Source organism: Ranitomeya variabilis, chromosome 1 (assembly GCF_051348905.1).
Source record: "Ranitomeya variabilis isolate aRanVar5 chromosome 1, aRanVar5.hap1, whole genome shotgun sequence".
Taxonomy (NCBI): domain Eukaryota; kingdom Metazoa; phylum Chordata; class Amphibia; order Anura; family Dendrobatidae; genus Ranitomeya; species Ranitomeya variabilis.
Window position 1 is genome coordinate 376232372 of NC_135232.1, and position 14897 is coordinate 376247268.

Genomic DNA, 14897 nt, shown 5'->3' on the forward strand with positions numbered 1-14897 from the left:
TTAGCTGAAAGGCATACCATGTGGATGCTAGGTGCAGAGGCGAGTCTATGTGCAAAGCTGGGTGATGTACTGTGTGCACTTCATAGACAGACAGCAGGAGAGCTGGGTGGATGAACATACCATGTGGATGCTAGGCGCAGAGGCGAGTCTATGTGCAAAGCTTGGTGATGTACTATGTGCACTTCATAGACAGCAGGAGAGCTGGGTGGATGAACATACCTGTCGGAAGAATAGAGATGCTTGTTAGAGTGCGATTGTAGCAGTGCACAGTCTGTATACATCTTTCAGGTGTTATTTCTACTGTAATCTTCACACTTCTAGGACACACTTATAGGAATCACACTGCAGACTGAAGTCTATGCAGACTTGAGCTATACAATATAAGTACAACTAAGTGCAGTAGTTGCAGTAGCAACAATGATCTCCAATTCAGCAAAATGTCTCCAAGAAGCTAGGAAGCAAAGTTTATACTGGCAAGGAAGAGAAGGTCTGGCCAGGTTTTATAGGGAGAGGTAATGACCAGATCAGAAGCAGCTGAAATGGAGCTGCATGTTTCTGAACAGCATAGAAAGGGTCGTTAACCTCTTCAGCTGCAAAGGAAACCAATGAAAAACATTATGGATCTTGAGAGTCTGCGGAAGCTTCAGATTAAATATTACAGGGTTGATTACAGCAACCACCTTATAAGGACCAATAAACCTTTTCCCATCCTGGGACAACACTGTATAGCATCAGATTGCTGCACTGATACTCTGCAATGCATCTGCACAGCAGAGTATCGGAGCAGCATCTGACAGGCAGAGAAGGAGGCACGTCAGCTCCTCACAAGCCACCTTCCCTGCAGGACCTGAAGGACCCAGCAGCCATCTTGCGGCCAGGAGTCTCCGAAGGACACCTGCACCCGATCGCCGTGGCGCTCAGCATGAGGCCGCACGATCGTGCTGCCGTATATATATTGCTCTGCAGTAGCATGTGCAGTAGCATGTCAGGAAGGGGTTAAAGGGAATCTGTCAGCAGGTTTTTGCTACCTCATTTGAAAGCAGACTAATAAAGAGGTAAAGAGAAGCTGAATCCAAGGATGTATCACTCAGATTACTGGGTGTAGCTGTTCTGACAATCAGAGTTTTTAGATTTAGCGAAGAAGCAGAGCTGAGAAAGCTATCCCCTCCCACACCACAGCTAACCCCGCCCACATCAAGCTCCCGGTGTACAAAGCTCATAGACAGCTGCATAGTTGGCGGACTAGTCCGGCAATATTGCTCTCTTAGTGATAAATCCTTCACAGTTAGTAAACAGCAGCACTCAGTTTGACAAGTAACACGTCCCTGAATTCTGTGTTTCACCCTCTATCTCCTGCTGTCTTCAGATTACATAGCAAAAACCTGCCGACAGATTCCCTTTAAACTAATAATATGAAAGCATTATCATGTTGTGCATTCATTTGATCATGTTGGGATATTAAATCTGCTGATTAGAGAAGTGCTTAATATCGCACACTATAAATATACTATTCCTTGAGGAGTGTGATATAATAGAGCCAGATCTCTCGCGGTAAATAATGCATACATTATTGAATGGGCTAGCATCATTGACAACCTCCATGACTCTGCAATGTCAGTTTTATTGAGTCCTCCGCAAGCTGCCCTTCAAACCACTGCGTCTGCTTATGCTTTCGGCTGCATTGAGCTGACTGCTAGAGAGCAGGTGATCATTTCTATTTGGATGTACCACTGATCATGTGATCAGAACATGGTGGAACGCTGTATTCCATGCAAAACAAAGAGGGATGCTGAAAATACGGTAATCCTGAGCAGAAATTCTCAGCAGGAAGGGACGCATCCGAAGCCTTTGCAAGGTAAATTTGTGCTTACAAAGAATGCCTGCAATTATTAACCCATGCTTGCACAGGCCTTTGTTTCCTTCTCACAAAAGAAGCAGCCGGGAGGAAAGGACAGAGCTGGCCGGGTACGATGCTCTAAGGCATCACCGCCTCTCCCATCCAGGCAGCTGCTGACTAAATCCCGCTTTAGATTATCCATAGAGGCGACACTGAGGCTTCATTTGTGATGGAGCATCTTAGATATTCTGGAGGTGCAGCCTTTCAGGCATTTCCCCGGCCTGGAAATTTCAAGCATTTAGCTGTTTACTGTGTTATGTTCTTCTTATTTGAATATGCAAATCAGCGACATTAGTATCAGCATGTAAATGGCAGAACCTGAACAAATATTTTATTATAATTTCAAAGTGAGGTAGTTTTACATAATATTAGTTAAATAGTCTAAATATGGAAACGAAGGCATCCAAGGCGTGGTAATCATTGCTTGGCGTCCTAAAAGAATTAACCCTTTTATCTGTTTCCGTGCGTTGTTGTTTTTCAACCAAACTGCAAGAGGAATTGTTATTTCTTTTTATAATCCAGCTCCTATAATAAGGTTGCTAGAAAATGATCCGGTGTAACACTCCTTTCTCTACCCTGGCTTGTCCTGGATATTTAACGCCTCCATTGAGACACACAATACAATACAAAAAAACTATAGTAGATGGGTAACATGATTTTCATTAGTTTTTTTTTTTTTTTTTAAATATTTCTGTTGAAATACAATTCAAAAACAACGTCCGATTTTCATTAGTTATTATAGTTATTATTTAGTAAATTTAAATAGAAAATTAGTTTTATCAGTTTCAAGTTATTTCAGTGACCAGTGTGGGTTTTTCATATTTTGCCAGAAGGGGACCAACAATTTTGTCCATGTGTGTAAATGTGATAAGCCTGTCATTGAGGACAAGAGCAGAGATGCTGCACACATTTGGGATTGAGGTTCTTGGGACCGCCAAAGGAAATTATTTTGACTTTTAATTGCACAGTAAACGCCACTGTTATCATCCACGTCATATTATGAACAAAAACCATTTGGGAAAGAAATCATAACTATTTTCTGTTCTACCTTGCTAATATGCTTACTTAAAGGGATTGTCCAATACATAAAACATCTATGTTTAAGTCCTAACCACTTTTAGGCCATGTGCACATGCTGCGGATTCCATTGCGGAATTTTCCCCAGCGTTTTTGATAAATCCGCAGTGCAAAACCGCAGCGGTTTTTACTGCGGATTTATCGCGGTTTTTATTGCGGTTTCTGCTGCGGTTTTTCACCTGCAGTTTCCTATTGGAGCAGGTGAAAAACCGCCGCGGATTCCGCACAAAGAATTGACATGCTGCGGAAAATAAACCGCAGCGTTTCCGCGTGTTTTTTTCCGCAGCATGTGCACTGCGGATTTCATTTCCCATAGCATTTCATGGTACTGTAAATGCATGGGAAACCGCTGCGTATCCGCAGCTGCGGAAACGCTGCGGATCCGCAGCGTGTGCACATACCCTTATAATTTGCTTTATTTTTAAATTCCCTACTATTCTCCCTATTTTTCTAATCTCTATATCTTATTTTTCTTTAATTTACTTACCGTGAAGTTTTGTTTAAGGGGAGTGTCAAATGCAATGTCATCAGAAAGATGGCCCTGCACTCACCCTGAAATGGGACATCATCATATGTCAGCGCTGCAGTCACTTACCTTTTTTTACCGCCATCCCTGATGATGTCTGGAATAAATCGTGGTGTTAGTGATGGAGACAAGGAGAAGTGATCACAGCTTCTATCACCACCACACTACTTTTATCCATGCCACCCCCCTATCTTCATTCCTCAGCACCACACTTCTACTGTCACCATCTCCTCCTTCACTGAAACCAGATGTCATCAGGTGTGGTGATAGAAGCAGTGTAAGTGACAGCAGTGCAGCCCCACAAATTGTATCACCACCCTGAAACAAATCATCAGGAGGTGTACTCAGCCTGCTTCCATCAACACCCCCTAATGATGATTCATGTAATTGCAGTCATAGAAATTATGGGGAAACGCTGCTGTCACCCTGATTTTATCACTACTCACTCATGACATCTAGTTAAAGTGAATGAGATGGAGGTGACAGAGAAAGGCTGGCAGTGGTAAGTAAAGATGCAGCAGCGCTATGGACAAATGAAGTGTGGCGGCATGAGAGAAGCTGCCATGACCTCTTGCTGCCTCCACCACTATCACCACAATTTATTTTGATTGTCATCAAGGGTCAATGGTAATCAGAGGGCAAGAGGCTGTGGTAAGTAAATGCAGTACTGCCCCCTCATGATACCCTATTTCAGAGGTGGTGATAGAATCTGCGGGGAAGTGACTGCAGAGACATCCTTCTGTGACATTTCATTTTAGATTCCCCTCAAACAAAATGTCAAAAGGGAGAAAAGTAAAAAAATAAAATAAAAGACATATAGGGATTTGCAGGTTACGAAGACTGGTAGGGAGATTTATAATAAAATAAATTACAAAAGTAGTTAGGGCATAAAAATTGACATGATTAAAGGGCTTTTAATGTTTCGGACTACCCCTTTAAAATTCATTTTTCACTTAAGTCTTCTGATTCTTCTAGATTATGAACCCTGTTGTGGAAAAGCTCTTGGTATCGTTTACTTTGTCTTTCGGCTTTAGGGTGTTGTACATATTGGTAGAAGCATGAGAAAATGGAGCAAAAATAGCACAAAACTTAGTAAAGCTGTTTACCGATTGTCAACCAAGTAAACACTGTAAACATGTTAGCTCTGAAAAAAGATGCAGGACATGAAGAAGAGTAAATGGAGTAAGCTACATGGAACAGATTGGAAATCCCGGGAGAAAAAGGCCGTAGAGTACGGTGATGTAGGGATAGATGGTACTTGTGCACACTCGCACTTAGGCTTTCATACTATCAATAGTAAATTGTCAACGTTTCATTAAATTTAGGCTCATCTGATAGGCAATGCAATGACTAACAATATTGCACAGCTCGTTATTTACTGAAAAATATATTTTTAGCCTTAAGTTTCAAGCCTGAGTGTCCACCCCTAGCGTCTCCTTTTGTTGTCAAGAGTAATTTGTTTTGAGCAGCATAGTTCAACATAGGAAATGAAGGCCAGTCTTTGCCTTTTTGTTCCTGTTCTCCTTCCTGTCCACCTGCATACAGGCAGTATAAATCCACAGGCTTCCAATTTTGGGCAGAGAAGCCATTGGATATTGCCAGTTACAGTACATCCTAGGGAAATTCCAGCTTCTTTAGTGCTGACAAAATGCTGACGAAGGAAAACTCACTCAAAAAAGGTCCTTGGACATTAGACTAGTGTACCATTAGACTAGTGTAAAGTTGTGGGGGTGAGGGCAGCAAGAGCATGCTTTTACTCTGGCGGCAGGCACCCTTTAAATACAACTCATCAGTGATAACTGATTCTCAGTCCACCACATACATATCATAGGATCACTCTATTACTAATGTTATCTATTGAGGTGCTCTTTTTAACCTGATGATGACCAAAGGCAGTAATTTACATAGCTTGGTGCTGGGCTTTAACCCTGCTCAATTGAAGCTTCCAAAGGACCTGGCAATCACGAAAACAAAGAATATTGACTGATCATTAAGGCTCTTTCCAGCCTGGTCATCTATAGGTTAAAGCCTCCATGTTAACAGAAAAGAACATAGTGTAACAACCAGTCAGTATTTGTAGAGCAAATTGGTTAAGCACATATAATTTGTGGTGATATAAGGTAAAAAAAAGCATAGAAACTTACCTTTCCTTATATAGCACTATGCCAAACTTTTAGGCAGGTATGAAAAAAATGCTGCAAAGTAGGCTACTTTCACACTAGCGTCGGGCTCGGCCCGTCGCGGTGCGTCGGGCCGAGGTTCCCAACGCTAGCGTTGTCTCCGCCGCACAACGGGGGCAGCGGATGCATTTTTCCAGCGCATCCGCTGCCCCATTGTGAGGTGCGGGGAGGTGCGGGGAGGTGGGGGCGGAGTTCCGGCCGCGCATGCGCGGTCGGAAAAAGCGGACCGTCGTGAGCAAAAAACGTTACATGTAGCGTTTTTTGGTCCCGACGGTCCGTCGCAATACGTCGCTTAATGTAAGTCTATGGGGAAAAAACGCATCCTGCAAGCACTTTTGCAGGATGCGTTTTTTCGGCAAAACGACGCATTGTGGCGGATTGCAGTTAACGCTAGTGTGAAAGTAGCCTAAGAATACTTTAAACCTTTAACGACCTTGGGGTTTTCCATTTTGACGTTTCTGTTTTTCGCTCCCTGTGTCCCTGAGCCATAACTTTTTTATTTTTTGCTCAATATGGCCATGTGCGGGCTTGTTTTTTGCTGGACAAGTTGTAATTTTTGAAAAACACCTTTGATTTTACCATATCGTGTACTGAAAAACGTTTTTTTTTACCATGTACACTAAATGCTAAAACTGACCTGCCATTAGATTCCCCAGGTCATTACAAGTTCGTAGACACCAAACATGTCTAGGTTCTGTTTTATTTAAGTGGTGAAAAAGCATCCACAGTTTAAAAAAAAAAAAAGGCACCATTTCCGAGACCAGTAGCATCTCCAGTTTTGGGATCTGGGGCTGAGTGAGGGCCTTTTTTTTTTGTGCGTCGAGCTGATGTTTTTATTGATACCATTTTGGGGCAGATACAATGTTTTGATCTCTCGTTATTGCATTTTATTGCAATGTTGCAGTGACCAAAAAAACATAATTCTGGCGTTTTATAAATTTTTTTCTTGTTTTGCTGTTTATTGACCATATTTATTCTTTTTTTTTTTGGTAGACCGGGCATTTCTGAACACAACAATATCAAATATCTGTCTATTTTTAACTATTGTATTATTTGGAATGGGGTGAATGGGGGGGGGGAGTGATTTATACTTTTATATTTCTTTAATTTTTCTAATATTTTTAAAAACTTTTTTTACTTAATACTCCAACGGAGACTAGAAACTGTGAACATCTGATCGCCTGTGCTACTCATAGCAGGGCTTATTATCTGCCACAAGGTGGCGCTCATTAGCGATTTGGCAATGACAACCACAGAGGTTTCCTGCAAACCTCGGGATTTCATGCCAACCCAACGGCAACGGTCATGTGACACAGGAGCCAATGGGCGGGGTTTGTGATGCGCTTCCAGCACAAGAATGTTAAGTGTCAGAGATTGACAGCGGCATTTAACATGTTAACAGCCGTGGTTGGATCGCAATTCCACCTGCGGCTGTTAGAGGCATAAAACAGCGGATCAGATCAGTTGTTATGTCTTGAAAAATATGCGAGCTCAGCGCCGGAGCCCGCATGGAGAGTGGGGACATGACCTTTGATGTAGATATACATCAAAGATCGTAAAGGGGTTAAACTATAGAAATGTTAATAGTTTATTTTTTATGAATTCTCAGAATAGAAAGTGAGTTAAGAAAGTGAATCTAAATCAAGTCTATATTTTGTATGGCCTCCTTTTGCCTACAAAACAGCGTCCTAGCATGAATTCTAGGCACAGGTACACACAGTTTTTGGAGAAACTCCCAGTTCTTCTTTATTGTGAAGATAGTTCTTAATGATATTAGCTGTTATTTTTTAGGTAATTTTTCTACTGTAGAATAAATCTGGAGCCAATCAGACGCCTTCCTGTTGGTGATGCATGATGGATAAGTATCTTCCTGTATTTCTCAGCATCCTAAATATATTCTCATCTCCATTTGCTGGCTTAAGTGCAGCCACAAACTTGCAAGGAACCCCCACCCTGCTTCACTGTTACCTGAAGACACTCATTATTGTACTGCTCTCCAGCCCTTTAGCGAAGAAACTGCCTTCTTTTACAGCCAAATATTTCACAATTTGACTTCAGTCCAGAGTAGCAACTGCCATTTTTCTGCACCTCACTCCTATGTTTTTGTTCATAGTTGAGTCGCTTGACCTTATTTTTAGTTCAAAAGTATGACCTTTATCAACAATTTTTCCATGAAGACCACTTCTGTCCTTACTTTTCTGCTCAGTGTATCTATATATATATAAAGCTGAGTGTATGTATGTGTGTATGTGTATGTATGTATCAAGCCAAGCCCACTCCACATAGCCCGCTCACTCCGCATAGCCACACTCACTCCACATGCAAACAAAGCCCCATCCACACGGCCCATGTTGTTAGCGCACACAGGCGGAGACACATTCACCCCGAAAGCCACCCTGCAAAACTCACCGGCTGCGACGTCCCAGCCGCTGCGAGCTACAATCAGGTCCGCTGCCTTCATAGTATCAGTGCTCGGCAAGCACAGGCCACGTCTAGCTCCGTTGTGTCTAGAATTGAGTTGATCCTGAGGGCATGACGTCAAGGGAAAGGGAGGAGACTCATGGATTACACCGCTGTGCTCATAACAGGAAGTTGCTGTGCGCGTGTGAGGGGAAGAGAGGAGTGAGAGGAAAATGAGAGACGTGATGGGAAAATGAGAGAAGTGAGGTGCTGCTGCAGTATAAGGCTGTGTATAGAGAAGAGTGATGTGCTGCAGGTGGAGGCTGTGTATAAGGCCACATTCACACGTTCAGTATCTGGTCAGTATTTTACCTCACTGGTCAGTATTTTACCTCAGTATTTATAAGCCAAAACCACGAGTGGGAGAAAAATACAGACGTGGTGACGTTCCATGTTTTAGCTTACAAATACTGAGGTAAAAATACTGACAAAATAACGTGTGAACAAGGTCTAAAGGAAAAAAGTGTGTTGCTGCAGAAGAAGGAGGCTGTGTATACGATACGCTTTATTGCAATTAGTGCAATTTCTCTTGGGATCAAGTATTTCCAATTGTATATGGAAGAGGAGTGTGAGGTGCTGCCGGAGGAGGCGACTCTAAAGGAGAAAAGCTGTGCTTGGTGTCCTCAGTGCTGAGAAAAACAGACAGATACTGTATATTTATCCATCATGCAATATCATAAAGGAGGAATCTGATTGGCTCTAATTATATTCAGCAAAAAGACAAGGAATCAAAGCTAATCTTCAAGAACGATCTTCAGGGTAAAGAAGAACTAGGAGTTCTGCAAGTGTTTATATGCCTCCCACAGAGGATCTGAATGTCAGAAGATCTGTGGTTAGCTGTCTATGATGTTTGGAACAACTTCCCTGTAAAGTTCCTTAAAACTGTTTGCAAATGTACCTAGAAGAACTGATGTTGTTTTGAAGGCAAAGTGTGGTCACACTAAATATTGATTTCATTTATAATTCTCTTTTGTTAAATCACTATGCATTTTGTTAATTAATAAAAGTAAACTTTTAACATCTATTTTTTAAAAGCATTCTCACTTTGCAGCATTTTTTTCCACACCTGGCTAAAACTTTTGTACAGTCCTGTATATATTGTAACATCACATTGATCTCATATTGTAAATTATAAAAGAAAAACTGCAATATAGTCTGTATAAAATTGTTACATGACTGGAAACTCTAAAGATGAAATTTTATTTATATGTAATATGTCCCTTTTATATACGACACAAACACACATATACATACAGTATATGTATATATTTCTATCTGTATATATATATATGATCAAAAAAAGGCTTGAGAAAGGCTCAGTTGAGCCGAAACATCGCTGAGACATGTGGGTTCATTAAAATCCTACATATTTTTCTGAAAATGTAGTGCTGCCTGCTTTTTTGATCATATTGACTGGAGACGACCGGTGGACGGGTGGTCTATGGGCATTGCACCCGAAGCTAAGTATAAGGAGTTGTGCTGTTCCAATTTTTTGGCTATTATGTGTATATATATATATATATATATATATATATATATATATATATATATATATATATATATATATATATATATATATATATATATATATATATATATATACATTTTCTAACTGCGGTATATATCCCGTGGAACAAACTCTATAGGTTGTTCGATCTCAGCAAAATGTCAGTTGGAATTGCTCCATTTATCATGTTGGTGTAGTGGAAGGGATTTCTAAAAATACACCTCCTTGGAGCATGTATGCTTCATTATTTGTAATGGCCGGTGCACTTTCTAATGCTTTCATACAGTACTCAGCAGAATATACAGAGATGTCTATGACTGCAAGCTCAAATGATCCATAGGAGTAGAGCATTTCCTGTTCCTCAATATCAATGCAGCAAATTATCATGTAATCAGTGTTTCTTAGCTATCATTCTTAAAGGCAGTTTGTCACCCTTCAAATCAATATACAAGTCGGTGTTTCCGGTAGGTGTGGTGACAGTTTCACACGTACCAGAGACACTTACACACTTAGACACATTCAAATGAGTGGGTCTGTGCACCTGTCTTTGTGTTTCCATGGACTGTGTGTCTGTGGGCAAAACACGCTGACATTTCCTTTTGTTAACAGCAGCACGGTCCGCAAAATGTCTCGCACACGTACACACTGATCACACACTTATGACATCTGTGTGACACGTGCTGGCGCCTGGGAATCAGTGATACTGTTCATGCTATTCCCCGGCACCGGGTGCTGAACACAGCTCACATCACTGCCCTCTGCTTGCGCTGCGAACAATTTTGACTTTTGTATTCAACTATTATTACAGTCGATGGCTGATGGGAGTATACATCAGCCACCGCCTGCGCTATAAATAAATAAATTTTAAAAATTATGTGTAGTTCCCCTGTATTTTTTATAACAAGCCAGGTAAAATTCACAGCTGCAGGCTACAACCTTCAGCTGTCAGCTTTAGCAAGGCTGGTTACCAAGAATAGAGAGGGCCCCCATGCCATTTTTTTTTTAAAGTATTTCAATAATTAATTGTAAAAATTGGCATGGGGTCCCCATCATTTTTGACAGCCAGTCAAGCTAAAGCAGGCAGCTGGGAGCTGGTATTCTCAGACTGGTAAGGGGCCATGGATATTGGCCACGCTACTCTAAAAATAGCAGCCCACAACCGTACCAGAAAAGGCACATTTATTAGATGCACCAATTCTGGCACTTTACCCTGTGGTGGTGGCAAGTATTGTCTGTTGACATCAAGTCCACAGTTGTACTCACCTAACGCCCATTCCATTAAAGCCCTTGTCTCCTGTAATAAAACAAAAATAAGAAGCAACCATATCCATCACTTATCCGTCTGTGCCACGCTGTAATCCAGGTGTGGGGATAAACAGTTTTCAACCTGGATGGTTCCAATGCTGAGAACGACTGAGGAATATGCATCTTCATTGACCAGTGGTGACATCATCAGGTTACCGCTGGTCACTGAGGCTGTGTTCTCAACCAGACCCCTGAACTGCGGTGACCTCATCACCATGAGAAAAAGTCAGTGAGTTCACCGCATTTCAGGTCAGTGTGTTTACTGCAGTTCACCGTGAGAAATGTCACTGGTTTTTCCCAGTACCGGAAATATCAGGACATGTCAAAGAGCCCTTAGCTCAAGCATGCACACAGTCTGGAAAGGCTCTTTCTCCTCCTTGGCTCCTCTCTGTGGATGCTACTCAGTACTCTAAGACATTCGGAAGTGTGGCAAGTGGCACCCTCCTACACTGTGTATGCATCACTTGCATCTTGCGGGGCTTGGCTCAGGCAGTGTCAGTGCGTATGCACGCATGTGTGGGCTGACTTCAGACAGTACTCACCCTGGGAAGCAAGCACTGACAATGAGATGTGAAAGAAAGCGCTCAACAGGCAATATGAGAGGGGCTAAAGGGGCATTGAACTCTTGACCATGTCAAGGGTGCAACAAAGCACCTTCACTCACATAATGTACCACTAACATGTACAGTGCTAGTATGATTTCATAGGTGCCAGGGCCCATATGTATATATATACTAGCTATTGAACCCGTTCTACGCCCGAGTGGCGAGCATTTGTATTGGTATATGGTCTCCATCCTGTCATGTGCTGCTCCATCCTGCGCCCCCATCCTGTCATGAGCTGCTCCATCCTGCGCCCCCATCCTGTCATGTGTGTGCCCCCATCCTGTCATGTGCTGCTCCATCCTGCGCCCCCATCCTGTCATGTGCTCCCATCCTGCGCCCCCATCCTGTCATATGCTGCTCCATACTACACCCCCATCCTGTCATGTGTGTGCCCCCATTCTGTCATGTGCTGCTCCCATCCTGTGCCCCCATTCTGTCATGTGCTGCTCCCATCCTGTCATGTGCTCCCATCCTGCGCCCCATCCTGTCATGTGCTCCCATCCTGCGTTCCCATCCTGTCATGTGTGCGCCCCCATTCTGTCATGTGCTGCTCCCATCGTGCGCAATCATCCTGTCATGTGCTACTCCCATCCTGCGCCCCCATCCTGTCATGTGCTGCTCCCATCCTGCGCCCCCATTCTGTCATATGCTGCTCCCATCCTGCGCCCCCATTCTGTTGTAATGTGCTGCACCCATTCTGCCTGTTCCTGTTTCCATTCTGCCATATGTTGCTCCCATCTTTCTCTCTCCGGCTCTACTGCCCGAGTGCGGCTGTGCTGAGTGCGGGCGGCTGTGCTGAGTGCGGGCGGCTGTGTGTGGCGGTGCTGAGTGCGGGCGGCTGTGCGTGGCGGTGCTGAGTGCGGGCAGCTGTGCGTGGCGGTGCTAAGTGCGGGCGGCTGTGCGTGGCGGTGCTGAGTGCGGGCGGCTGTGCATGGCGGTGCTGAGTGTAGGCGGCTGTGTGTGGCTGTTGTGAGTGCGGGCGGCTGTGCGTGGCTGTGGTGAGTGCGGGCGGCTGTGCGTGGCTGTGGTGAGTGCGGGCGGCTGTGCGTGGCAGTGCTGAGTGCGGGCGGCTGTGCATGGCGGTGCTGAGTGCGGGCGGCTGTGCGTGGCGGTGCTGAGTGCGGGCGGCTGTGCTTGGCGGTGCTGAGTGCAGGCGGCTGTGCGTGGCAGTGCTGAGTGCGGGCGGCTGTGCGTGGCGGTGCTGAGTGCGGGCGGCTGTGCGTGGCGGTGCTGAGTGCGGGCGGCTGTGCGTGGCGGTGCTGAGTGCGGGCGGCTGTGCGTGGCTGTGGTGAGTGTGGGCGGCTGTGCGTGGCTGTGGTGAGTGCGGGCGGCTGTGCGTGGCTGCGGTGAGTGCGGGCGGCTGTGCGTGGCTGTGGTGAGTGCGGCGGCTGTGCGTGGCTGTGGTGAGTGCGGGCAGCTGTACGTGGCGGTGCTGAGTGCGGGCGGCTGTGCGTGGCGGTGCTGAGTGCGGGCGGCTGTGCGTGGCGGTGCTGAGTGCGGGCGGCTGTGCGTGGCTGTGGTGAGTGTGGGTGGCAGTGCTGAATGCGGGCGGCTGTGCGTGGCGGTGCTGAGTGCGGACGGCTGTGCGTGGCTGTGGTGAGTGCGGGCGGCTGTGCGTGGCTGTGGTGAGTGCGGCGGCTGTGCGTGGCTGTGGTGAGTGCGGGCGGCTGTGCGTGGCGTGGTGAGTGCGGGCGGCTGTGCGTGGCGGTGCTGAGTGCGGGCAGCTGTGCGTGGCGGTGCTGAGTGCGGGCGGCTGTGCGTGGCGGCTGTGCGTGGCGGTGCTGAGTGCGGGCAACTGTGCGTGGCGGTGCTGAGTGCGGGCGGCTGTGCGTGGGTGTGGTGAGTGCGGGCGGCTGTGGTGAGTGCGGGCGGCTGTGCGTGGCTGTGGTGAATGCGGACGGCTGTGCGTGGCTGTGCTGGGCGCCGAGTGCCGGGGGCCTGAGCAGGCGGGGACACCGGCGCGCTGTGGGGGTCAGGTGCCGGAGTCGCCGCTAGCTCAGGCCCCCGACACTTGCTATATTTACCTGTCCCCCGTTCCAGCGCTGCGTGCTGCACCATCCTCCACATCCTCTGGCTGTGACTGTTCAGTCAGAGGGCGGCGCGCATTAAGTGCGTCATCGTGCCCTCTGAACTGAACGTCACAGGCAGAGGATGTGGAGGATGCTGCAGCACGCAGCTCTGGAACGGGACAGTTAAATATAGCTTACTCACCCTCCTGGCACGTCCCTGCTTCTCCACTGGAGATCGCAGTGTGCGTTCAGTGCTTACGCATACCGCGATCTCCTGGGAGCGTCACTCTGTGGGGTTCAGACTGCGCCGGCGCTTGCGCAGTCTATAAAGGCTTCGGACAGAGTGACGCTCCCAGCGTTATATTATAGATGTGTGTGTGCGAAAGTCCGATATATATGTATGTATATATCATTTAATATAGGTTTTGAGGGTGATAGAATCCTTTTAAAATGCGTTGGAGGCTCTTCACGACATTTGAAATCCTGCATTAGTAGACGGCATAAGGATATCTACTAATGGCATCTCATGGCCAGTGTAAAAAAAAGCGACTTGCTTTTAGCTGAGGAAACATACTGCTTTTTACTTGGCACATCATTTCTTGAACAGAGGTTTGGAAATTTTTTCTCTCCTAAGTAGTTTGGATCATTTGTCTCTTTTATGTGCAGCCTTGTGGACATTTCAGTTTCAGCAGCTTAGTGGCATTATTTTTTTCCATCCTTGAGTCATTTAAAATTTATATTTTATTTTCTGATTTATATAGTGTGTAAGTTTAATTTTAGACTATATGCACCCTTTAAATAAGCTTTTTAGTGTAATAAAAGCCTATAAAATATGAAATGTGTGGCAGATTGTAGCAAGTATAAAATGCAGAAATTTTAGTTTAGTTTAAAATTTTGAAATTGTGAATAAAACTTTCAGTACATAAATGGATTGTGATAATATCATAACTGCCACAGAACATAATCCTAAATACTATGCCAATAGAGGAGGGGGTTACAATCCACACCCCTTCCTTCACTTATTCACTGCTGAATTTTAGCACTTTAGGCTACGGTAATGTCTGGGTTCTTCATCTTGGTCTTCACCATACAAGCAGAACATAGAAAATGGCAGCCGCATTGGTATTGGTGTCACATCTCCTCCAAGACCTCCTGTGATATCTGCCTCTGTCACCGCCATATTTATTCTGAAGATTGTGTTGGTGATAGAAGGGACGATGGGGCCATTGGCTCTGGGCTGTGAAGGCTCTCTCCAGCCACAGAAATTAGGGTGGTTGGGGCCTGTTGTGCCATCCAGTCTGGTAGCAGGGTCAGGCCCGGTTTTAGACAAA

General features: G+C 45.2%; 1 protein-coding gene across 6 annotated transcripts in view; it reads left to right on the forward strand.

Moving 5' to 3' along the window:
- The window catches only part of PRUNE2 (prune homolog 2 with BCH domain), a 488633-nt gene that overhangs the window by 295076 nt on the left and 178660 nt on the right, over positions 1-14897 (forward strand). Inside the window, exon 1 of one of the 6 annotated variants that reach the window (XM_077249024.1) lies at positions 1674-1855. The exons of 4 other annotated variants lie outside the window; for them this stretch is intronic. The gene's annotated coding sequence lies outside the window, so the exon portion shown is untranslated. Of the gene's footprint in view, positions 1-1673; positions 1856-14897 lie in introns of those variants that run through there. One more of the 6 variants, XM_077249025.1, reaches the window with a different exon arrangement.